Raw genomic sequence first — 25,444 nt, 5'->3', positions numbered from 1 at the left:
TGGTTTATAACTATAGTTTACGAACGATCCTTAAAGGCATCGGCCGTTACTACTCACATAATCCACCCACCATGATTACTCTTGTTTATCGTCCTGAATCTATTTACTTTGATTTCTCATAAGCCCAAAGATCATGTTAATGAGCTAGCAAGGCCCAAAAAGCATGATTTGAAACTTCTAAGCCCGAAGTTTGTAAGTTAGTTCATCATGATTATCGCGTGTTTATTGAAATGCATGGGTTTATCGATTTTGTTTTGTTATTGATTCGAGACCGAATCAATTCGTTTTGTAACGATATTTGTTGTAGAGAGTGTAATTGTTTTTCCGTTTCGTCGATAGTCGTGGATCTTGTATTTTGTATTATTGACTTAATTTGTTTGAAAATGGAGTTTGGTCTTTTTCATTTCCTTCCTTTTATAAAAATAACACTTTTGGTCGTTTTATATAAAAGAATTTCATTTTTAATTCTTAAAACACTTTTCTTGACACTTTTGTATAATTTATTTGATGAAAACACGATTTTAACCCAAAGTTTATTTAGTTGACAGCTTCAGCCCCTCTAGAATAGTGATTCTCGGTTAGGGACCCATTTTTCACAACTTTTACAGTTTTGGCACAAAATCTAAAAAGTTTGCATTTTTAGTCCTTTTTGATAATGAAAAGCATTTTTGAAACTTATAAACATTTTGTTATGCTAAGTACCCCCTGTTTTACAGAAAATTGCATTTCCAGCCCCTCAAACTTATAAATTTCGCATTTTGAGGCTTATTGGGCCGAGAAGCCCATAATTAGTCCATTAGGTTAAAAATTTATATTTTAAGTCCCTAGAAATTTCTAATATTCAGAAAAATATTTATAGAAACTGTTTTGATCCTTTTTAACCTTCAAGAAACCATGACTTGTTGATTTTTACCCCAAGTTTGTATTTTTGACATTTTAAGCCCAAAAATGGGTTTTATGTTATAGTATGTTCATCACAACCTTATCAACTTATTTTTCTTGACTTGTTTAGTGTAAAATAGCTTAAGTTATGTTGATTTCCTTTCTCATGTCTTAGATCTCAGGTTTACACCCTTTTTGGTAACACATTCATCACAATACACAAGAAATCACACACATACATGCATCAAATCACACATAGCACACATATAAACATAGATCTACACATTTTCTTGTATTCTCCCCCATAAAACTGATAAAAAACAAAAAGAAAGGGGTATGAAGGTCACCCTTGAGTGTGGTTTCGGTTTTGAAGAATATTTGGAGAAGTTTGGTGCTATTTTCGTCCCTAGCGAGTCCTTGGATGGATCTCGAACTTAGTGTGATTTAAGATGCAAGATCATGAGTTTGAATGGATTAAGAGATGATTTTTGATGAAAAAAAGTGAGTTAGATCACAGATTTGTCATCAACTTACCTTAGATGATGAATTACTTGGTGAAAGCCTCTTGAAACACAAGAAATTTCGAGATTTTTGCATGAAGGAGAGTGGATGATTCTTGAGTAGTTTAGAGAGAAATTTGGCTGTGAAGTGTGTGTGTTTCTCTTGCTCTCGGCTGAAGAAAAGAGAGAGTGTGATGAGATGGTGCATGGAGATTTGGGTCAATTGCATGGATAACCTCCATGTAAAAATTAGGTGGAAAGCATAAGTCAACTCTTCTTCATGGATTGGGCTTGGGCCGAGAATGGAGAGGGAAGAAAGAATATTTGGGCCTTAAATGCTTAAGCCCAAATTTTATGGTTATGTTGAGTGATTTTTTTTTGGCCCAAATAAATATAAATATGATTTTTATGACCTATTAGGGCTAAATTAGGTTAGTTATGGGCCAATAAGATCCATTTAAATATTTTGTTTCATTTTAGGCCCAATATGGCCCAAACTATTAAAATAAATGAAAGTGGGTCCAATTAGAGCCCATACAAGAGTTCTAAGCCCATGATAGTCCAATTGGAAGCTTATTGGTCCATTGGGCCCAATAAGGAAATCCTAGTCGAAAATGGATTCAAACAAGGATTTCTAGGGTTTCCAATTGTTTGTTGGCTATTTGCAGTGCATGTATGAAGTGTTTGATTGGAATTTTGTTGTTATTGAATAAGCATCTTACATGCTTTCATATTGTTGGTTCACATTTGTTATCATTGTTCAATATTTACAAGGCTTCAAATTCGTAGTTGTGACATCATCCCCCCGTTAGAGGGAATTTCGTCCCGAAAATCTTTTGAAAGCCCGATTTGAGAATGTTAGAATAGATGAGGGTACTTTTGCTTCATTTGATATTTGCGTTCCCATGTGAATTCTAGTCCACGCTTTGTGTTCCACCGTACCTTCACAATCGGGATGCGACTTTGCTTGGTACGCTTCACCTCCCTGTCCATGATTTCGACTGGTTCTTCGACGAACAGGAGATTCTTGTTGATTTCAATTTCATCAAGGGGAATGATGAGAGTTTCGTCTGATAAGCACTTCTTTAGGTTGGAAACATGGAACACGGGGTGTACGCTGCTGAGCTCAACGGGTAGCTGCAGTCTGTACGTTACTGGACCAATTCGGGTAAGGATCTCGAAAGGTCCAATGTATCATGGATTCAATTTTCCCCGTTTTCCAAAACGAATGACCCCTTTCCAGGGAGAAACTTTTAACAGCACTTGATCCCCGACCTGAAACTCTAAGGGCTTTCGCCGTTTATCAGCGTAGCTATTTTGTCGGTCGCATGATGCTTGTAGTCGATCTCTGATTTGAACTATCTTTTCCGTGGTTTCACGTATGATCTCCGGTCCCCTTAACGTCTTGTCTGATGCTAATTCCCTCGCTAGCTGGGTGTCGCCCACCTCAGCCCAACATAACGGTGATCTACACTTACGTCCATATAGCACCTCGAAAGGAGCAACTTTGATGCTTGTGTGGTAACTATTGTTGTATGAGAATTCAACTAAGGGTAAGTGGGTATCCCAGGACTTCCCAAAGTCTATCACACATGCGCGAAGCATGTCTTCAAGCGTCTGAATGGTTCGTTCTCTTTGACCATCCGTTTGTGGGTGATAAGCAGTACTCATGTTCAGATGGGTTCCCGGTGCTTTCTGAAGGGATTGCCAAAAACGTGAAGTGAATCTACTATCTCTATCTGAGATGATAGACACCAGCACTCCGTGAAGTCTCATGATTTCTCGAATGTATATTCTTGTCAATCTCTCCATCTTGTAGGATTCTTTCATTGGCAGGAAATGAGCGGATTTCGTCAGTCTGTCAGCTATTACCCATATAGTATCCAATCCGTCTGACGTCTTGGGCAGCTTGGTCACAAAATCCATAGTAATCCTTTCCCATTTCCACTCGGGAATTACTGGTTGCTGTAATAACCCCGAGGGCTTCTGGTACTCCACCTTTACTTTAGCGTAAGTAAGGCATTTACTAACATAGGTGGCAATCTTTGCCTTCATGTTAGGCCACCAATAATGTTGTTTAATATCCAAGTACATTTTGTCCAAACCCGGATGGATGAAGTATCGCGTCTTGTGAGCTTCATTCATGACCACTTCCCTAAATCTTCCAAGTTTAGGGACCCAAATACGGTTCATGAAATAATATACTCCGCCTTCTTTCACCTCTAGATTCTTCTCCATTCCGTGTAACACTTTGCTTGTTTTGTTTTCCGCCTTCATGGCATCTGACTGGGCTGCCTTGATCTGAGTGGTTAGGTGAGATTGGATGGTTATTGAGAGAGTTTTCACACGAAGATTAGAGTACTCTTTCCGGCTCAAGGCATCAGCTACCACATTATCCTTTCCTAGGTGGTACTTAATTTCACACTCATAATCGTTTAATAGTTCAACCCATCTTCGTTGCCTCATATTCAGCTCTTTTTGATTCAAGATGTGCTGGCGACTCTTGTGGTCCATGAAGATGGTGCACTTCGTACAATAAAGGTAATGCCTCCAAATCTTCAGGGCGAAGACCACTGCTCCCAATTCCAGATCATGGGTTGTATAATTCACTTCGTGTGTCTTTAGTTGGCGGGACGCATAAGCTATCACTTTTCCACGCTGCATGAGAATGCAACCTAAACCCTTATTTGACGCGTCATAGTAGACTACGAAATCTTCCGTTCCCTCTGGTAGTGATAGTGCCGGGGCACTGCAGAGTGCTTGCTTCAGAGTTCGGAATGCAACTTCTTGTTTGTCTGTCCATTTGAATGGTACACCCTTTTGTGTAAGCGAGGTAAGTGGCTTGGCGATCTTAGAGAAGTTTTGAATGAACCTCCTGTAGTAACCTGCTAGCCCTAAGAATTGGCGAATTTTTGTGGGTGTTGTCGGGACTGTCCATCCTTCGATGGCTTTGACCTTAGAAGGATTCACATGTATTCCTTCCTGACTAACAACATGACCCAAAGAGTTCACGCTATGGAGCCAGAACTCACACTTGGAGAGTTTTACGTATAGCTTCTCAGTTCGCAGGGTTTCCAGGATTTGTCGGAGATGTCGGCCATGCTCTTCTTCGCTTCGAGAATAAACTATAATGTCCTCAATGAATACAATAACAAAGTTGTCAAGGAATGGTCGGCAGATTCGATTCATTAGATCCATGAATTCGGCAAGGGCATTCATTAGACCGAAGGGCATTACGACAAATTCATAATGTCCGTAACGAGTTCGGAAAGCGGTTTCGGGAATATCCTCTTCCCGGACCTTGAGTTGATGGTACCCGGATTGTAGATCTATCTTAGAGAAGTAACTAGCTCCTTGGAGCTGGTCAAATAGATTGTCGATTTGTGGGAGTGGATAGCGATTTTTGCCAGTGAGCTTATTCAGTTCTCTGTAATCAATGCACATCCTAAAAGATCCGTCCTTCTTCTTGACAAAGAGGACTGGAGCTCCCCATGGCGAGAAGCTGGGTTGGATGAATACCTTGTCCAGGAGTTCACTGAGTTGGCTGGACAATTCCTGCATCTCAGCAGGAGCCAATCGGTGAGGCGATTTAGCGATGGGAGTAGCTCCTGGAACAAGATCAATTCGGAATTCAACTTGTCTTTCTGGGGGTACTCCAGGAAGATCTTCAGGAAATATGTTTGGGAATTTGCGTGCTACAGGAATGTCTTGAACGTTAGCCTCTTCCTTGGTTTTATCCACTATGTGCGCCAGGAATGTCAAATCGTTCTTTCACAGATGCTTCTGTGCCTGGAAGTACGAGATGAGACGAAGGTTCGTGCTAGGTTTTTCTCCGTAAATAACTAGGGTTTCATGATTTGGAAGGTGAAGGCGAACGGCCTTCTCGTCACACATAATTTCAGCATGGTGGGGGCTTAACCAATCCATGCCAATAATCACATCAAAACTCCTAATGGAAACATGCATTAAGTTTATTTGAAAGACGTGTTCATTTAGGGCAAGGGTACATCCGATATAGATTTCCCCAGTGGATTCTGTTTTCCCATTGGCCATTTCCACCGTAAAGGTTTCATTGAGCGTCTAAGGTTGTTGTTTTAACAAATGTTTAAACTTATTGCTCACAAAACTTCGTTCTGCTCCGATATCAAATAGGATGCATGCATAAGTGTGGTTTAGGAGGAACATACCGGTAACGACAGCGGGATCCTGAACCGCTTCTCCCTGACCCATGGTCAGCACCCTTCCTGTTCCTCCATTTCCGAGATTGTTGTTGTTGGGGAAGTTTCGACGGAAATGCCCAGTCCTTCCACATCCATAGCAGGTGTGGCTAGGCCCTGCATTGTTGCCACCAATTTTGGTGTTGTTGTTGTTGTGGTTATTGTTGTTGTTGTTTCCCTGTTGTTGGTTCTGAGGAGGGTAGGTCCTGCAATACTTTGTCGTGTGCCCCTTCCGATTGCAACTGGTGCACTGCATCTCTCTGCATTCTCCATTGTGATGGAGACCACACTTGTTGCACTTAGGAAGATTACCGGAATAAGGTCTAGGAGCACTTGGAGCAGCTGAGGCTGGAGCATGTGGTGTGGATGGAACTTGAGTGGTCGCAGCATTAACTGCCACTGTTTGCTGCTTCTTGGATGATTCGGAGCCTTGATGTTCCTTCCTCTTGTTGTTCTTCCCCTTTTTGTTATCATTTTGCTTCTTACTTTCAGCCTCCACTGGCTTCTCACCCTTCTTGTTGTTGTGGTCATACCTCTTCTTGGCCAATCTCTTGGCACTGTCGAAAGTTTCGGGATTTGCGGCTATCACGTTCCCTTGGATCGGGGAGGCCAGTCCCCAGATGAATCGTTCGATCTTCTTACCTTCTGAGGTGATCATGCTAGGGCACAGTAGAGACAGTTCGCTAAACCTTGATATGTATGCATCTATATCAACGTTTCGGACAGTGAGATTCCACAGCTCTTGTTCCATTTTCTAAATTTCGCCTCGAGGGCAATACTCGGCCATCAACATTTCTTTCATCTCTGTCCATGGCATGGAATTAGCTACGGGGAGTGTCAGGGCTTCCACGTGTCCGTTCCACCAAGTGAGCGCTTGGTCAACGAAAGTGCATACGAAAAACTTTACCTTCATCTCCTCAGGGCAATCACATATCTCGAACACCGATTCCACCTTCTCGATCCATCATTTCAGGGTGATCATTCCTCCAGTGCTGTTAAAGGTCCGTGGTTTGGCATTGGTGAAGTCTTTGTAGGAACATATTTTGGTAGGTCCTTGATTCATCCCATTGTTTGAACTTCCAGCCCCTTGTCCATTGACTCCTCCATTGTTCTCTTGGTGAATTTGTGCCATTGTTGCGGTGACCGCGGCAGATACAGCTACTTGGAATGCTGCCGAGTCGACTTCGGGCGGGGTTGGCCCAGGGTTTCTGTGGGTGGGTCGTTGAGGCATCTTTCTATCTTGGAACGGAAAGATGTTGAGTGTCTGTGGTTTTTGTGAGGTTGTGATCCTATAAACTAGGTGTGTGGCACAAACTTAAGTAATTCCACAATTTAGCATATAATCATAGATATGTAACACATAGCAGATTATAACGTCACAGTAAAACATATAAAATCTTTCATTACTATTACCCGCACTTTATGCATGAAAATTTTGCCCGAAAGAGCATACATAAGCGGTACAAGTCTGACAACATAACGGCTCTATGAGTAGTGTAATCACTTAAACATAGAGTCGATGATACATAGCATAGATCCTAGTACTAGTAAGATAAGTCTATTCTTAACACTATAGGGAGCGCCCTATGAAAGTAGTGAGATCATACGCCGAAGTGCTGAGCCAACAACTGAGCCATCTCAGTCATTTCTCCAATGACCTCATATCTCTCATGCTCAGCTCACACTGCACGTGCTTCCATGGCGAATAGTTGTTGCCTCAGGGTGGTGATCTCAGCTTCGGGGGAGCGATTCTCCCTTGTGGGATTCACCGGTGGGGTGGGATGGTCTTGCTGCGCCTCGCTGTCAGGTGACGTGGCGGAGTCCTCACCTGAGTCTTGGTCTTCCTCCATCTCATCCTCGACCTCATCGAACTCGTAGTCAGTGTCTGTGTACTCGTCAGGCCCAACATCATGTGCTCCCCCTTGATTTTCTTCAGGCTCATCTGCTATCATCCCGTGAGCCACTAAGACCTGTTGAAACTGAATGCCCTGCTGCTCCCCTTCAATAGCGACTGAGAGGAGGTATACGAATAAACTATCATTACTCCTATGACTCTACAGTTATTGTATAGATTGAACGGATGTTCTCTTCTTGGTGATAAAGGGGTATGTTTTTAGGTTCCCTAGTCATCACGATTTCCTCAGGACATGTGATAATTGTACCTTGGAGGAAATGTAGTTGATCAGGCTACATCCACTCCTTGATACGACTAAGAACAGTCCTGGCTTAACCGAGATGCTAACATTATCTTGTTTGGTTCGGTATTATGTTCTTTTTCCTAATACAAGCAAGGATGTTTTTATCGTTATGTTTTACTTATTTTGTTCAGAGTTGTGTTAGTCCCTCTTTTGGTTTATAGTTGCATATGAATGGGTGGTTAGATATGCTAGTTTACTATAAACAGAGCTCTGATACCAACCTGTCACACCCCCGAACCAGACGGCGTAAACGTCTGAGGGCTCTTGTGACTTAAATTGAATACCATCACAATGAATATACATGAATCATAACATCATTCATCACCGTGCATTGAAATATTACAACTGTTATTGTTTTCATCCAGTACATTGTTTCAGACAGTACAATTTCATTACATAAACTGTTCGATAGATTTTGATTACCCGAGAAAACCCGATGTTTTCCCAACACATAAAATACGGTGACTTGACTATTGTGATACCAATACGTCGAATGATTTTGATTACCCGAGTGACATAGGATTCATTAGGGTTGTGAGTTGTTATAATCACGCATTTAAGAAAATCACTAGTTTATAACTACAATTTACGAACGATCCTTAAAGGCATCGACCATTACTACTCACTTAATCCACCCACCATGATTACTCTTGTTTATCGTCCTGAATCTGTTTACTTTGATTTCTCATAAGCCCAACAACCGAGGAGATAGGAGAGTACGAAGTCGCTTTATTTCCATAAGTTATTCAAGGCTATCGGGAATGAGAAAGACACTTGGCCCCACTCGCACTTGACTTCTCGACCTCGCTAGTAGTACTAATGGGCCATTAGGGCCTAATAACACATTAGAGCTATTGAAAGTCATTTTACGTGGAATTGGGTCATAGAAGGCCCAACATCACGTAAGCACATTCCCTTGGGCCCAAAGATCCTGTTAATGGGCTAGCAAGGCCCAACAAGCATGATTTGAAACTTCTAAGCCCAAAGTTTGTAAGTTAGTTCATCATGATTATCGCGTGTTTATTGAAATGCATGGGTTTATCGATTTTGTTTTGTTATTGATTCGAGACCGAATCAATTCGTTTTGTAACAATATTTGTTGTTGAGAGTGTAATTGCTTTTCCGTTTCGTCGATAGTCGTGGATCTTGTATTTTGTATTATTGACTTAATTTGTTTGAAAATGGAGTTTGGTCCTTTTCATTTCCTTCCTTTTATAAAAATAACACTTTTGGTCCTTTTATATAAAAGAATTTCATTTTTAGTCCTTAAAACACTTTTCTTGACACTTTTGTATAATTTATTTGATGAAAACACGATTTTCACCCAAAGTTTATTTAGTTGACAACTTCAGCCCCTCTAGAATAGTGATTCTCGGTTAAGGACCCGTTTTTCACAACTTTTACAGTTTTGGCACAAAATCTAAAAAGTTTGCATTTTTAGTCCTTTTTGATAATGAAAAGCATTTTTGAACCTTATAAACATTTTGTTACGTTAATTACCCCCTGTTTCATAGAAAATTGCATTTCCAGCCCCTCAAACTTATAAATTTCGCATTTTGAGGCTTATTGGGCCGAGAAGCCCATAATTAGCCCATTAGGTTAAAAATTTACATTTTAAGTCCCTAGAAATTTTTGATATTAAGAAAAATATTTATAGAAATTGTTTTGATTCTTTTTAACCTTCAAGAAACCGTGACTTGTTGATTTTTACCCCAAGCTTGTATTTTTGACATTTTAAGCCCAAAAATGGGTTTTATGTTATAATATGTTCATCACAACCTTATCAACTTATTTTTCTTGACTTGTTTAGTGTAAAATAGCTTAAGTTACATTTATTTCCTTTCTCATGTCTTAGATCTCGGGTTTACACCCTTTTTGGTAACATAATCATCACAATACACAAGAAATCACACACATACATGCATCAAATCACACATAGCATACATATACACATAGGTCTACACATTTTCTTGTATTCTCCCCCAAAAAACTCATAGAAACCGAAAATAAAGGGGTATGAAGCTCACCTTGAGTGTGATTTCGATTTTGAAGAAGATTTAGAGAAGTTTGGTGCTATTTTCGGCCCTAGCAAGTTCCTTGGATGGATCTCGAACTTAGTGTGCTCTAAGATGCAAGATCAAGAGTTTAAATGGATTAAGAGATGATTTTTGATGAAAAGAAGTGAGTTAGATCATAGATTTGTCATCAACTTACCTTAGATGATGAATTACTTGGTGAAAGCCTCTTGAAACACACGAAATTTCGAGATTTTTGGATGAAGGAGAGTGGATGATTCTTGAGTGGTTTAGAGAGAAATTTGGTTATGAAGTGTGTGTGTTTCTCTTGCTCTCGGCCGAAGAAAAGAGAGAGAGGAAGAAGAGAGAGTGTGATGAGATGGTGCATGGAGATTTGGGTCAATTGCATGGATAACCTCCATGTAAAAATGAGGTGGCAAGCATAAGTCAACTCTTCTTCATGGATTGGGCTTGGGTCGAGAATGGAGTGGGAAGAAAGAATATTTGGGCCTTAAATGCTTAGGCTCAAATTTTATGGTTATGTTGAGTGATTTTTTTTTGGCCCAAATAAATATAAATATGATTTTTATGACGTATTAGGGCTAAATTATGTTAGTTATGGCCCAATAAGGTCCATTTAAATATTTTGTTTCATTCTAGGCCCAATATGGCCCAAACTATTAAAATAAATGAAAGTGGGTCCAATTATAGCCCATACAAGAGTTCTAAGCCCAAGATAGTCCAATTGGAAGCTTATTGGTCCATTGGGCCCAATAAGGAAATCCTAGTCCAAAATGGACTCAAACAAGGATTTCTAGGGTTTCCAATTGTTTGTTGGCTATTTGCAGTGCATGTATGAAGTGTTTGATTGAAAATTTGTTGTTATTGAATAAGCATCTTACATGCTTTCACATTGTTGGTTCACATTTGTAATCATTGTTCAATGTTTACAAGGCTTCAAATTCCTAGTCGTGACACAACCCGATCCGACTCGTCGGGTTCTCTCATGGACTCGGCGAGTTTCCTCCATGGCATCACTCATTTGACCTTCCAAGGTCAGATCTATTTCTCTTACTTATAGATCTGGCCTTCTAACACCCAAAAATCACGTAAAGGTCTGAACTTGGTGTTCATGCATGGTGTATCTTGCATTATATACCATAGAAACCCCATTAGTGCTTCTTACCTTCAAACCGTAAGATTTACTCTACTAAAGCTTCATACATTCGGCTCTCTGGACCTAGAAGGGTCCAAATCTATAACACAAACTTGAGGCATTCAAAACCCCAAAGATGAAATGATTCAAGTCCTAACCCCAAAATAGAAACTACACAATAGGGAAGAAAAGGGGTTCGATTTGGTACCTCAGAATGAAGCTCCTTGCTTGAATAACTCAGGACAACAACCTCCCTTGGTCCCTCTTGCTGGAACTCTTCTCCTCTCTTGCAAAATCACACCAAAAAGCTCAAGATAACTCTTTCTCTCACTCTACACACTCAAGCTCGCTAGGGTTCTCTCTTTTGGGAAGGTAGCCACAGTTGAAGGCCCTATGTGCCTTTAAATAGGGCCCAGGACCAAAGATTTAGGGTTTTTGCCAACAACGCGGACTCGTCGAGTCGCCTCACCGACTCGTCGAGTCCATTCATTAATCCGAGTCATCAGTCGCGATCCTATTCGACGAGTTTAGGCGTCAACTTGTCGATTCCCTCTTCTTAACTTCAAAAGGAAATACATAAATTATGATACCCCGAAATCCACTATACAAACAACTCTGGATGCTGCTCCCGCATCTTCGTCTATGGCTCCCAAGTCAGCTCAGACCCTCTCTGATGTTGCCACTGGACCTGAACCAGAGGCACCTCCTTGTTCCTCAGAACCTTGATCTTCTATTCCAAGATCACGACCGGCCTCTCAATGTAATCTAGGCTTGTATCCACCTGAATATTCTTTAGCGGCACTTCTGCCGTCTCATCGGCTATACACTGCCTCAAATGGGATACATTGAAGGTATCATGGATCTGACCCAAATCCTTGGGTAGCTCTGAACGGTATGCTACCTTGCCCACTCTGGCGATCACCCTGAAAGGACCAATGTATCGGGGCCCCAGCTTGCCCCTCTTCCTGAATCGGATCACTCCTTTCCAAGGAGATACCTTCAGGAGTACACAGTCTCCAACCTAGAACTCGAGCTTGAATCGCCGTCTATCCGCATAACTCTTACGGCGGCTCTCAGCTATTAGTAACCTCTGTCTGACCTGCTGTATTTGCTCAGTCGTCTTCAGCACTATCTCAATGCTACCCATCACTCGCTGCCCTACCTCTTCCCAACAGATGGGAGTGCGACACCTCCTCCCATATAAAAGCTTAAAGGGAGGCATAACAATACTCGAATGATGCCTAATGTTCTAAGAAAACTCAGCCAAAGGTAGGTATGTGTCCCAACTTCCACCGAAGTCCATAAACATGCTCGAAGCATGTCCTCGAGTGTCTGAATCGTCCGCTCACTCTGCCCGTCTGTCTGTGGGTGATAGGCGGTGCTGAAGTACAATCTCGTACTCAACTCCTTAAGGAACTTCTTCCAGAACCAGGAAGTGAAACGTACATCTCGGTCTGAAACAATCAAGATCAGAACACCATAGCGCGACACCACCTCTCTAACATATATCTCTGCTAGCCTCTTCGTAGAATAGCTCTCACTGATAGCCAGGAAGTGAGCGCTCTTCGTCGGCCGATCCACAATCACCTAAATTGCATCAACACCCATCGCGGTCCTCGGCGATTTGGTGATGAAGTCCATAGAAATTTGTTCCCACTTCCACTAGGGAACATCTAGTGGCTGCAACTTTCCATGTGGACGCTGGTGCTCGGCCTTAACCCGACGACAGGTCAAGCACCTCTCTACTACCCACACAACATCCCTCTTCATACAGGGCCACCAACAATCTCTCTTCAGGTCCAGATACATCTTAGTGGCCTCGGGATGGATCGAGAATCTCGATCTGTGCGCCTCCTCCATCAGTATGCTACGTGCCCCGCCCCTAAACGACACCCAAATCCGACCATGAAAGGTCATAAGCCCTCGACTATTGGTAACAAACTCAGATACCTGCCCAATCACCCGCTCTCTCTTGCGGTTCTCCAGTCACAGCCTCTTCCTGGGCCTCTCGAATGGTATCCAACACCGAAGTCATCACCGTTATCCTTATACTTATATCTCGAATCGGGACACTCTCCTCCATACGGCTCAAAGCATCGGCTACCACGTTAGCCTTGCCCGGGTGGTACAGGATTTCAGAGTCGTAATCCTTTACCACATCCAACCATCTCCTCTGGCGCATATTCAGTTTGGGCTGATCCATCAGATACTTCAAACTCTTGTGGTCCGTGTATATGGTACACCGAACCCCATACAAATAATTGCGCCATATCTTGAGGGAGAACACCACTGTCCCCAACTCCAAATCGTGGGTAGGATACCTAGTCTCATGAGGCTTCAGCTGCCTCGATGCGTATGTTATCACGTGCCCCCTCTACATAAGCACCGCACCCAACCCTGATATCGACGCATCACAATACACCATAAACTCCTCCATTCCCTCCGGAAGGGCTAACACTGAGACCTCGCATAAGCTCTAGCGAAGAGTCTCAAACGAGGTCTGCTGCTCGGGACCCCAAGTAAAAGCAATGCCCTTCTGGGTCAATATGGTGAGGGGAACGACAATCTTGGAGAAATTTTTTTCATAAATCTCTGATAGTAGCCGGCCAACCCTAGAAAACTCCTGATCTCAGTGGGGGATCTGTGCACCTCCCAACTCATGATAGCCTCAACCTTGGCCGGATCGACCAATATCCCATTCTGATTAACGAGATGTCCCAAGAACTGGACCTCTCATAACCAGAAATCACACTTGGAGAATTTGGCATAAAGCCTCTTCGATCTCACCGCTACAAGGATCTCTCTCAGATGCTCCGAATGCTGCTCTCTAGATCTCGAATACACTAGAATGTCATCAATGAACAAGATCACTGATCGATCCAACATCGGTCTGTATACTCGGTTCATGAGATCCATGAACGCTGCTGGTGCATTGGTGAGCCCAAAAGGCATCACCATGAACTCGTGATGCCAATAATGAGTCCTAAACGCCATCTTCGGGATATCCTCATCACGCACCCTCATCTGATGATATCCAGACCTCAAGTCTATCGTGGAGATCCAAGATGGACCCTGCAACTGATCGAACAGATCGTCGATCCTCGGTAGCAGATAACGGTTCTTGACCGTCAACTTGTTCAACTCCCGGTAATCAATGCACATCCGGTGAGAACCATCCTTTTTCTTGACAAAAAGGATCGGCGCTCCCCACGGCGAGCTACTCGGTCGGATGAATCCCTTCCCCAGCAGCTCCTGAAGCAGCGAGGATAGCTCCTGCATCTCTAATGGCGCAAGGCGATAGGGTGCCTTGGCAATAGGTGCCGCTCCCGAAACCAAATCAATATCGAACTCCACCTGCCACTCCAGAGGCACACCCAACAACTCCTCGGGGAAACCATCCGGGAACTCACGCACTATCGGGACCTCATCGACAGAACTCGACCTCTCTGTTGAAACTCGTGTATCCATCACATAGGCTACAAACCCTCAACAGCCCTGCTGTAGACTCTGTCTCGCTCTGGCAGCCGAAGAATATCCTTACCCAGATCCGGTACCCTCGCCATACACCGTAAGTACTCCCCCACTAGGGGCTCGTATGGTACCAACTATCACTCATAGTCTATAACAGCTCCAAATCGACTCAACCAATCCATGCCCACGATGACACAGACATCCCCCATTGTAATCGACATTAGATCTATCGGAAACTTAACACCAAAAATCTCGCGTACACATCCTCGAATCACATCAGTAGCATAAACGGCTCGCTCGTCAACTATAGAAACTCGTAGAGGTCGACTCAATGCCTCTCGACGGATACTGATGTGCTGGCTAACCGCTAAAGACATGAAAGATTGACTCGCACCCGAGTCAAATAACACTAAAGCAGGTACATAACTCCCAAGAAAAGTACCTATGCATAACACACTATAAGCTCAATATCCCAAACCCAGAATAAAAAAAAAAAAAAGAATACATACTAGCCAGGACATGGGGCGCTGCGCGAACCTCCTCCGTTGTCAACTAAAAGGCTCTCCTACGAACCCTCGGTGCCTCGGCCTTCACTGGCCGGGCCTCGATAGCTCTAGCAGTAGTAGGTGCACGCATGGAAAGCAAACTACAAACCCCTTGGGGAAATCCATCGTGAAATGCCCCTCCTTGCCACACTTGTAGCACACCCCTGATCTGCACACTCCCTCATGGCTCTTGCCGCACTTCCCACAAGTGTGGCCCCTCTGTCCCCCAAATCTCGAATTAGTGGGATTTGCACGCATGGCTGCCGACTGAGACTGAACCGGTCGCATGTCCCTCCTCTGAGACTCGACCTCCTCCCTGGCCCGAGTCTCTAGGTCAATCTCCCTCTTCTGGGCATTTGGCTGGAGCTCGGTAAATGTACGGTATGTCGAGTTCGCCACGAACTCACGAATGTCTCTCCTTAGAATGCTCAGATATCGGCTCATACGTTCCTGCTTGGTAGACACGTGCTTAGGGCAAAACAATGCCCACTCATGAAACATCTATGTAATCACAGTCACGGACTCCGTCCCCTGCTTGAGGGACAAGAACTCCTGCGCTAAATTTTCCCTCTCCACTATGGGAACATACTCATCTCGGAACATGGTGGTGAGCCTCTCCCAGGTCACCGTTGTAATCTCAGCAGCAGTGAAATCAGCCATCACAAACTTCCACCAGTCCTTCGCTCCTAAGCGAAGTTGGTTCAGCGTGAACCGTTCCTTCAGATGCTCCGGACAAGAGCAGGTGTAAAAGCATCCCTCAATGTTAGAGATCCACCTCATCGCAGCTATCGGATCCTGAGTCCCATCAAACTCAGATGGCTTCGTGTTGCTGAACTCTAGGTACAACAACGAGTCACCCCCTTGTGGCCTCGCGGCAGCGACTGTTGGATAAGGTGTCTAAGTCCATAACTTATTTGGTATATACTTGACCCGACCCGGCATGGTCCATTTGGGTTGCACTTGACCCGAACTATTTATGGATAATTTTATGAGAGTTATACACATATGTTTATTAATATATTATAAGTTAAAATATATTAATATGAAGTCATGTTATTTAATTAGTCTTAGTCTTAAATTAATTATGAATTAATTTAGAGATTAAAAGGAAGACTAATTAGATTATGGGCTATTGGTTTTATATGGTGTGGGCTAACACTCATTTGTTAATGGGCTAGGCTTATATGGAAGTCCATGGATGATCCATGGAGCTTTTAACCCATGGATCCTTGGAAAAGTAAAGGTCATGGGTTATTAGGGTTTCACTCTAACTATGTACACTATATAAGCATGCTTATGTTGCATGAAATAGCCACTAGTGTGGTTTTGTGTGTGTGGCCGATTTTCTATGTGTGTATACACTCTCTCAAAGTTTTCCAATAGTTTTTGGTGATTTGTGATTCCATTTGAGGCATTCACACTATTGGTGCTTGGCTCTCAAACTCCAAGGAATCAATCACATCAAAAGGTATGTAATCTCATCTAACTCTTTTATGTTTAAATGTTCCCCATGCCATGTTAGATAGGTTATGAACCTTGGAAAATTATTATTTTGCATGTATTTAGACAAACATAGATCCAAGGTTTATTAGGGTTGCATGCACACTTAGGAAGTGTTAGATTGCTCAAAACCCAACAGTGGTATCAGAGCCTAGGCTTGCTTGTTTGATACTTGATGCAAAATAGTAAAAAAAAAATAAAAAAAAAAGGTAGAATGATCGGAATGCAGAATTTCGACTTTTGCTGCTGGAAATGGACTAGAAACATTACCCTAAACTGTTTTGGTGTTTTAAAACTTGTTTTAGTTGGTGTAATGGTTGTTCTAATCCATTGACAATAGCATATATCAAAATTCCATGATTTTTATGTGTTCATATAATTCTTGAAATTTTGATGATCATGTTCATGTTCTTATGAATTTAGAAGATGATAGCAATTATTTGCTGAATTGTTTGGAATTAATTCTTGATCATTTATGTGTTTTAATGGAGTCCATAATTTGTCCTCAAGTTATGGATATCCAAAGGTCACTTTTCTTTAACACACACATTTAAACACATAAGTTACATGAAAATGAAGAGTCTTCATTTTTATGAACCTTTAATTCATAAGTTATGAAATGAAATTTTTTTGGATAGTTACAAAACTTGCCCTCAAGTTTTGGAATTTGTAAAGTTTCACACACTTTAATAAACTTTAATTCCAACCCTTAGAGTTTTAATAGTTAAAATTCAACCCTTATACTATTTATAACATTAATGGTTAATTATTATATATATGTATAAGAATAAGTCGTTCTACCGTTAGTAGGCCTCATTCACGAAGCTGGTCTATAAGGTGGGTATAAGGTTGTTGCCTATAAAATGGCAACTTAATGGGTGTCCACTCTCACCCACCGCTTGCTTGACTGGTGGAGGGTCGTTAGCCGAACGGGTAGGACAATGACTTTAAATTCTCATTAAAAGTATAATGATTATTATAAAGTAACTAAATGTTTTTATTTAATTCCTAATCTTAGTTAATTTAGGAAAAATGTGAATTTGGTGCTAGCCCATGGAATTCACACTTTGTACCTTACCAAGTCATTGGTGGAGCGTGTGTGGTTAACCGTCACACTAACTTGGACTAGTAAGGATCACGAAGGGTGACTTAATGTTTGTCATCGATCAATGGAGCGTGTGTAGTTAACCTGCACATTGATTAGGTGATAATATTCAGGGTACCAAGTGAATGGGTATGGTTATTCACAACTTATTTTGTGATCCTCGGCATCCCAGTCACAAAATTTGAGAGGGCACACTCGAGATTGAAACATGTCATCGAAAAGTTCAATGAATCTCAAAAGATCTAGGAATTTCAAATCCAATTAAAAACCTAATAAATTATTTCGTTTTTCATGGTGGAAATTGGTGAATCGTCATTCGCCTACCTTCAAATATTTTATAGCTTGGATTACGGCATCCCTCTTCCAAATTATAAAATATTGTGTTGGGTCCTAGCCTTAATATTTCATATTGGGTGTTATATTAAGGACTTTGAATCAACTAACTTGATTTTCTCCCATTATAGATGTCTGGTTCAGACAACTATGATCTTCCCAAATCTCTTGAAGATGGTGTCCCTCAACATCATGCTTCACTTCCTCCACCTCCTCCAATTATTCTCCCTCACCCACAAGTTCTTGAAAAGTTTAAAGTCACTCAATCACTATTGGCAAGCATAGTTTATGTGTGCTCACATCTTGGAGATAAAGTCACATATTGACAAGCCGGGAGAGTTGGGTGTCAAAGTCCTGTGAAAGTTGGATGTTCAATCACTTTCTTAGTAACATAGTGAGTCTCTTTGGGACTACTATGAGACGGACTATGACATGAACCTTAATGATGTTATCTATTTGCTTGGTGTTGTGGAATCAGCAACGATTTGGAACACCAGTAAAGCAAATTTGATTAAAAGAACAACTTCCCAAGTCTTAAGTGGACATTGACAATGGTAGCATTGGATATCTAGAAAAAGATTTCTCTTCCCAATGGAAAGGGATCGGCTATAGTCAACTCGGTTGACCAAATAGTAAAGAGAAAGGAAAATTCTGAGATAGTCTCATGTGCCATTACCAAAGGGTCCATGTGTTTTGTTGCCAAAGGAAGGGGCATTGGTTACGAAGATGCCCTGTTCACCTGAAAGGTCATAAGGTTGATCAAGTCAAGAGGTTTGACTCTACTTCGGGTAAAGTCCACTGTCTAATTCTATTAAGTTCCTATTTGGAGATTCTGATTACATAATGTGAATGGGTCACATGCTGATGTTTTTAAGAATCAAAGAAAAGATAGGAAGCTTAAAGTAAGTATATGTTGATTCTGATTGCAAAGGTGGGTTTCGATCGCATGGTTCGGCAATCAGAATTTTGAGCTGTTGCTTAAGAGTTATAATATATTGCTTATGAATAGATAACAACAAGGTTTTCATGTGGATTGTAAGGATAAGTTTTTCCGCAAAGTTTTAAAATAAAAGAAAAAAAGGGTTTTAATTTTATTTATTTTAAAAATATCCTTACAATGGCATCTGTAGAAAATTGTTGCTTATATGTTTCCAGTAATAGCAATATTGGAAAGTGGATTTGATTCTTTCATTTGTGGTAGTGTCTGAATTTACCAAATGAAGAAAGTTTTTCATCACCCAAGTTTCAATTGGACAGAAACTTGGAATCATACAAGTTGTATTGTATGATGAATGAGAATTTTCATCTTTGAAAATTAAGACTAATTCTTTGATCACATGTATATGTGAGTTAATTGAAGGACTAAGGAATTAGGTACACTGGGTGTGCGCTGGTCAAGGCCCACCACAAAGATTGATTTGTCATGATTTACTGAAGATTAGTAAATATGATTATACTTATAAGGTTAAGTATAATTATGTAACATTGGAAAGGTTACAATGTATGACAAAACAAATGAGAAGAATCAAATTAGGCAGAAAGATAAAAGTTTCTCAAATCTGAAAGGATGGGAGAGTACTTTAGTATCGTATTTCATGATCATCTTAATGATTATGAAACCATATCACAAATTCATACTCTAAGGACATCTTAGTGCATTTTTATGGCTAAGAAGAGAGGTCATGAATTGTTGGATTGGTTAAGATCGAGAAGATGAGTCATACTTCATTCCAAAACAATTCTTAGAGTCATACTCCAAGATTGTAACATTGAGTGACATAAAGTAAGGTTTAAAACACTTATAAAATGTAGTGTAGAATGTTTCTACCCTTGTACATTTGAGATTGGTAAGTTGTGATGTTTTGGATGAGACAAAGACCAACTAGGACCAATTGTGTGAAGTGTTAGTCTTGATAAGAATCCGCACTATCCCTTGAATATTTGTTTTGTCAAGGAATTGTTCTTGACTGGGGAAACTTATATGTCAAGGGGACAGTGGGAGCCTTAAGGATCCTGAAATAGTTTCAAGATTTAATTAAGAGTAAAACCTGTAATTTATCACTAGCACACAACTTAAGGTTTGCATCCTATTGTGTTGACATAATTCTTGTTTATGTACGTACTTCAAATAAGTTGAATTTGCATGTGAGTTATCAGAGTTCAACTTGGAAGCATTGGTGGGCCTTATGCTACCAAGGTGACAACAAACTAAGATTGAACAAGTTTAATCCATCTAAGGCTGAATTTGTCATTAATCATATCTTGTGATTATGGTTTTGACAAATTCACATGGATAGGAACTCATACACTATAAAATCTAAGTGTCGTAAGGTTTCTCTCCGATTCATGAAAATGATGGTGAGGAAACGCTTTCACTAAGTAGATTTTACGTAGATATCAATTGTGTTATTTGCATTTTCAAAAGTCGTTAGTGGAGCGTGTGTGGTTAACCGGCACACTAACATGGACTTGTGAGAAATGGCAAAGGTCTAATAAATTGAGACTATGATTACGACATCCCTTTTCATAGTTCTTGAAATTGCTTAGACACACATGTGAGCTATCTAAGAAAGGGTGTATGAATCTAAATTTCAGAAGTCCAGCAGATTTCTGGAAATATGTCAGAGCTAGTGGGAGCATAAGTGTTATGCTGATAATCATCATGTTAGTGGGAGCATGATTATTACGTTTAGTGTTGCAAATTAGCAATGTTAATTATAGAAAACAAAGTTTCAATTCGTGAAGTTGCAGGGGTTGAAAAGTTGTTTTGCTATAATTAAGGGAGAGGAAATTATACTTCATTTAAATTCTAGAAGCTTAGATTGAGATTTTAATCATCTTTAGTCAAGGACATATATTTGAATTTTATGTCTGAATGGTTCGACTTAAGGAAATTCTATATATATTGCGTTCTCAAAATTCAATTATGACTATGGCATCCCTCTTCATACTTAAATTTTGAAAACATGGCAAATAAAAAAAAAATATTGTAGCAAAAGACTGGTCTAGTATCATGTCTTTATGTGAGACATCATGAATCGTGTCCCATATGCTTCGGATATAGGATCGATTTCATGGGCTATAATATTCATCCTTTCTAAATTTTCCAAATGCTCAGGGCATTTAGAAGGGAAAAGTCTAGAACTGGATATGACTATAGTGATTAAGCAATTGTCGAGGACAATATGAGGTTCGCCAAAGATTGTTTGCTCAGGGAAAGTTGGAAGTATGATATAAGTTGTCGGAAAGGACCGTATTGACATGTTCTGAAAAGAAGTAACTCTTGTTCGGAAGTGATAGTCAAAATGGGACTATGGAAATGTCTCCATAGGTGGAAGTTATTCAATCTATGTAAGATTAAAAAACCTTAATGCAAGAATAATGTTCAAAGCAATGTACTTTGAATATGAGACTTCCGTTCCATAGAAGTTGACCTTCTTTGGAATACTCTGTAATGACTGGTGACAAGGTTTTGGTGACATTGTGCATAATCATTACAAGAGGAACATTGCATAAAAGTTTAAAATCTAACAGTTTTTTTGGTAAATGATAGCAATCGGGGATTCTCACATTTACAATAAGGATTTGGGATTGTGAAATGAGTATCAATGGAATCATGTTCAATTGATCTACATCACAATGTAAGGATCATAGACAAACATAGTGTGCATACTTGGAGTATGGCATAACTATTGTTTAGAAAAACAAAGTGTACATGCTAGGAGCATGGGACGACTGTTGTTTTTATTCAAGTCTTAAGTTGATTGTTTGAAACATTATACAATGAATAATGTGTAATCAATATGGTGATAAATAAAAGGTGGTTCGATTTATATTCAAAAGGGTTCTGAGACCATATTGGATTCGATTATTATTGTGTTTCACTTTGCATGTTTTGACTTCCAAAATAGCTAGGTTATTCTTTTCGAATGACTAAGTTATTTAAACACTCCACAGTCGTTCATATGTTGGAAGTAGGTATGAATCAAGACTATCATGAATCGAGTTTGTAGATGGCTAAATGGGTTTAGTCATAGCAATGGTTGCTACAACATTCATGAGTGCTCATAAGTTATGAGTATTGGAATAAACCCACGCTCACTAGTATCACTTCATGGAATTTATCTCGAGTGATCGTGAGACGGTAATATCATATAAATCTTCAAACCTAGAGATATGAGTTGTTACCTATGAGTTGGTTGTGCATTGATTGCACGTAAACGTATCAGTAACTTGATGTTATAAAACGTGCCTTTGTGTACAATTCAACAAGTAGTAGAACAAGCATATGAGTCGAAGTTTATCTGTTCCTTCTAGAAATAGAAGCGATATCTGGGCCCCTCGATGATTTTGTTGTGACCTATGTACCGGCCGGTCAGAACTAAATTGATGTGTTCGATTAAGTTCTTTGTCAAACAAATTGGAAATCGGGAAACAAACTGCTGGACAATAAGTACGACGTTGTTCCATGTATTTGTCCGGCTGATATCATGAGAACAGAGGATTATATGATCACTTATCTAAAATGGCACTTCATAGTTCAACAGAGTTTTTGAGAGCTACGATTGTTGGTTGGTTCCTGAAGTTATATAGGCAAATATAGTTATTAGACTTATCCAAGTGGGAGTCTGTTGGATAAGGTGTCTAAGTCCTTAACTTATTTGGTATATACTTGACCCGACCCGGCATGGTCCATTTGGGTTGCACTTCACCCGAACTATTTATGGATAATTTTATGAGAGTTATACACATATGTTTATTAATATATTATAAGTTATAATATATTAATATGAAGTCATGTTATTTAATTAGTCTTAGTCTTAAATTAATTATGAATTAATTTAGAGATTAAAAGGAAGACTAATTAGATTATGGGCTATTGGTTTTATATGGTGTGGGCTAACACTCATTTGTTAATGGGCTAGGCTTATATGGAAGTCCATGGATGATCCATGGAGCTTTTAACCCATGGATCCTTGGAAAAGTAAAGGTCATGGGTTATTAGGGTTTCACTCTAACTATGTACACTATATAAGCATGCTTATGTTGCATGAAATAGCCACTAGTGTGGTTTTGTGTGTGTGGCCGATTTTCTATGTGTGTATACACTCTCTCAAAGTTTTCCAATAGTTTTTGGTGATTTGTGATTCCATTTGAGGCATTCACACTATTGGTGCTTGGCTCTCAAACTCCAAGGAATCAATCACATCAAAAGGTATGTAATCTCATCTAACTCTTTTATGTTTAAATGTTCCCCATGCCATGTTAGATAGGTTATGAACCTTGGAAAATTATTATTTTGCATGTATTTAGACAAACATAGATCCAAGGTTTATTAGGGTTGCATGCACACTTAGGAAGTGTTAGATTGCTCAAAACCCAACAGCGACAACTGCAGTGTCTTTGGCAGCAGTTGCCTCAGTAACAGAAGCATATCTCTCATCAAACGTCTCAATCAGCATGGTCTGGATAGACCCAAACATATCCAGAATGGCCTCCTGGATCGTCGCGGCCACCTCGTTATGAATCATCCGATGAATCTCCTTGTCGCTCACGCCGCTACTCTCTGGTGTGTGACATGTCCCAACCATGATGTCTCTGAAACACAACACGAAATAAATCATACACTCACTTGAGTATACCCGCACTCGATACTCAACCCTACTTGTTCCTTAGTACCCTAAGGATTCTTACTTGGATTGCTCACTGATCCGATGTTTCTAGTAGTACGGGCCCTATACTACCTTCCACACCACATTAGTGTTCACCCCAAGTCCTCCTCCTAGGATCCCAGATCACAAGTACACTATATCTTACTGAACATAGGCTACCCTCCAGTAGACCACTCATAAGCTCCTCACTGCTACCTACTCACTCTCGAAGTAACTCATAGTAGCAGTTATCTCCTAGGCTAAGGAATCACAAATCATGCCACTTTAGTCCTATATATGAATACCTAGCCTACTCTAGCATGCATAGCATATCACAAAATATCTCATAACACATAATGTAAGGGTATTTTGGGAAATCACCGTTCGGGCACTGGCTGATCGTACACATTGCTCCGTTCCACTTTTCTCAAAATCTTTTACTCTTTTAGAAAAATCGTTTCTTTTATGAAATTTTTTCTTAAATCCTTAGTTTGAGGTCAGATATGCCCGAAGGTGCATCCGAGTCCCTCAAACCAAGGCTCTGATACCAACTTGTAACGACATGAAAATTTAAAACAATTTTTCATTTTTTAAGCATAAAATATCTCATATAAATCATCTCAGACTCAAGTATATCAAATGTTATCACGGTAAAACATATCCCAGAATCTCAAATACAAAATCCTATGTTAGTGTGTACAAATCATGTCGGTGCCTTCACGCGATCCTCGCTAGTACCTGAAACACATATCACATAACACGGTAAGCATAAATGCTTAGTGAGTTCACCAAAATACCACATACAACACATAAGCCACTCGAGGCTATAACTTGGTATGACCCTCCTGTCAATGTGTCTCAGCAGGACCCTACAGTCCTATAGCTCGTTGGACCCTCCGGTCCGGTCTCGCTTGTTGGACCCTCCAGTCCGATTTGATCAAAGACCCTCTGGCCTCATGTGTCATTGGACCCTTTGGTCCGGTCTATATAACACATATCATACATATAACACAATACACATAAATCTCAAACATACACATACACATAAGACCCTCTGGTCTACACATAGATACCACTCTAGGTAATGTATAGTGAAAAGACTCACCTCGTAAGATGTCTAGAAAACTCTCGTTCTCGAATCCCCGATCTAGCCTCCCCCTATCAAAATGATAACATCTGTAATAAATACACTCCATACATCCTCCTCTCTAAGAATGGGTAGAAGACTATTCTACCCCTCTTAAATCAGTTTGACCAACCCTAAGGTCAAATGTAGTCAACTCAGTCAACGGTCCAACTTTGACCAGACTCGTCGGGTGCACTCGGGTGACTCGGCGAGTCCACACATGTCCTATGAATCCTCCTAAGGCCTCACTCGAATCGTCGAGTTAACCTTTTACTCGACGGGTTACCACAGGTCACTAATCACACGGCAACCCGATCCAACTCGTCGAGTTCTCTCATGGACTCGACGAGTTTCCTCCTTGGCATCACTCATTTGACCTTTTGAGGTCAGTTATGTTTCTCTAACTTATAGTTATGGCCTTCCAACACCCAAAAATCACGTAAAGGTCTGAACTTGGTGTTCATGCATGGTGTATCTTGCATTATATACCATAGAAACCCCATCAATGCTTCCTAGCTTCAAACCCTAAGGTATACTCTACTAAATCATCATACTTTCGGCTCTCTGGACCTAGAAGGGTCCAGATCCATAACACAAACGTGCAAGATGGGTTTGAGGCATTCAAAACCCCAAAGATAAAGTGATTCAAGCCCTAACCACAATATAGAAACTACACAATAAGGAAGAAAACTGGTTCGATTTGGTACTTCAGAATGAAGCTCCTTGCTTGAATAACTCAGAACAA

Source organism: Lactuca serriola, chromosome 1 (genome assembly GCF_051521515.1).
Source record: "Lactuca serriola cultivar US96UC23 chromosome 1, Lser_US96UC23_V15, whole genome shotgun sequence".
Lineage (NCBI taxonomy): Eukaryota > Viridiplantae > Streptophyta > Magnoliopsida > Asterales > Asteraceae > Lactuca > Lactuca serriola.
The sequence above is the reverse complement of the archived record's forward strand: the minus strand, read 5'-3'. Positions refer to the sequence as shown.